This window comes from Etheostoma cragini, chromosome 8 (genome assembly GCF_013103735.1).
Source record: "Etheostoma cragini isolate CJK2018 chromosome 8, CSU_Ecrag_1.0, whole genome shotgun sequence".
In the NCBI taxonomy this organism is placed as follows: domain Eukaryota; kingdom Metazoa; phylum Chordata; class Actinopteri; order Perciformes; family Percidae; genus Etheostoma; species Etheostoma cragini.
In genome coordinates, this window is record NC_048414.1 from 2,215,735 (window position 1) to 2,217,943 (window position 2,209).

The window sequence follows — 2,209 nt, forward strand, 5'->3', positions numbered from 1 at the left end:
CCCCCACCCTGGTCTTCAAAGAAAGCCTCCCTGTATCAGGGAGAAACACATCCTGCTGCAGGGTCTCTGCAGTCAGCACTCAGAGACTCAGGCCAGAGCTGGACGTGAGACAAGAGAAGAAGTCAGTTCCAGTTTTAGCAGCTTCTAATTTACATCTGCTTTACGTTAAGCCGTGAATCCGTGACGCCTTTAAACACGGTTCCAGCAGAGAAAGAACATTTTTGGTTGAATGTAGAGACCTTCTTTACAGGTGGACAGGTACAAAACGGTCCTGAGCAGAGCTGCAACAACCAATCAAGCAGCTCCACTTTATAACAGAAAGCGTGCAGGTTGTTTTTTGTATCATGCTGTCTGAGGCCCTCTTCCTTTTGAAATGGACGTGTTGCTGTTGGTCATCCTCCTCAGATGGACAGTTGGAAGGAAGCAAAGGAGGAAAAACACAGAGTTTGGGATTCAAAAGCTTCTAATTTCCATCTGCTTTCTGTTGAGGCCTGAATCCGTGATGGCTTCAGACTCGGTTAGTAAAGGAAAACACGTTGTGTTCAAATGTAGAAACCACAAGAATCACAGCAACGTCTGTTCTCCTGAACCTGACTTTATACAATTTCGCATTTTCTTTTCTCATTACAAAGTTTTTGAAGCCCTTAAGGGAAAGAGAGACAGAGCAGGGAACCCCCCCCCCCTTCTACATATACAGTACATCTTTGCAGCCATGGGTGTCCTCGTCTTACAGGGAGGTGTGTTCAGGTGCACTCTGGGCGTGCTGGTCTTACAGGGAGGTGTGTTCAGGTGCACTCTGGGCGTGCTGGTCTTACAGGGAGGTGTGTTCAGGTGCACTCTGGGCGTGCTGGTCTTACAGGGAGGTGTGTTCAAGTGCACTCTGGGCGTGCTGGTCTTACAGGGAGGTGTGTTCAGGTGCATTCTGGGCGTACTGCCATCTCGAGGCAGCGGAAAGTGATCGCGCCGTTGACCAACGAGAACCTGGTCTACAGTCAATAACGCAGCATTACATTGTTGTTTTAACAGCGCATTAATAAAATGCACCTATGCACAGCGTGCTCACACTATGCTTGTTACACACACACATACACACACACACAGGAACGCGCAGGAGCACACACACATGCAAAAGATTATTTATCAAAATATGTAATAATAAAATAAGACATCATAGTAGCAATGCGCCAAAAGATGGCACTCTGATTGGTTTATTGAGTGTTACGCCCAAAACACACCTATGATCAACCCTCATGTTGTCCATGGGTCTAATTTGACCCATTTTCAGTATATTTTGTATCACAAAAAAAATGGGCTGTTGAAATAAGCGCTGAAATTGTCAACATTAAAAAATATTAAAAAAAATCACTTTAGAAAAAACACCAAAAAGATCAAAAAATGCACCCGCGACATTGAAAAAGTGACAAAAATGTCGGGAAAAGAGCTAATAATGAAGTCGGTCTAAACACATCTTGTAGACCGGCTCATGCAGACGACTCCATGCAGTCCAGTAGCCAGAGCAGACCAGTTCACGTTGACGTGTGGCCAGCTGATCACTGCTCGACTCCCAGCTCTCCTCTGACCCTCGTGACTGACCTCCGGCATATCATGATGATTACAAACGCTTTTTCACATTCATTGTTACACTCGGCGTGATTGCATTCGGGATTAATTACCGACCGTGGGATGTCAGCGTCGCAGGGCTCTGAAGCTCAGGCCCCAAAATGATTATCCAGAGTGTTAATTGGCAGGCGGCGCTCGCCAGAAGGTCCACCTCATGAATATAAACGAAGGAGAGGTCAAGTGTCGGAGCGGAGCGGCCCGGAGAGACAACAGACCCCGTTAACCCTGAAGAAGACACCTGCATCTGCTCTGGGAAAATGGAGTGAGTGAGTGTGAATATATAGAGCGGGTACAATAGAAGATACTGTTTTTTTTAAATTCTGGTTGCTAGGGTGGTAACTAGGAATCAAGATGATGCCGTATTCATAACTTTAATCTTTACTGGTAGGTTTTTTATAGAAATATCATTGAAAATTTCACTTTATGAGTTTTTTTTTAATGTGAGTTCCCCAGCCTGCCTTTGGTTACCCAGAGGCTAAAAATGGTGATAGGGGTAAACCGAGCCCCGGGTAAGAGACTTCAGGTACAGTATTAGGGACCACTAAGGTCTATATAAAGAGACTTCAGATACAGTATTAGGGACCACTAA

The 2,209-nt window shown here is 45.4% G+C and overlaps 1 protein-coding gene across 1 annotated transcript in view; it reads right to left on the bottom strand.

Annotated features, from left to right (window-relative positions):
• The window catches only part of grm8b (glutamate receptor, metabotropic 8b), a 104,707-nt gene that overhangs the window by 42,087 nt on the left and 60,411 nt on the right, over window positions 1-2,209 (bottom strand). The gene's annotated exons all lie outside the window — the stretch shown is intronic.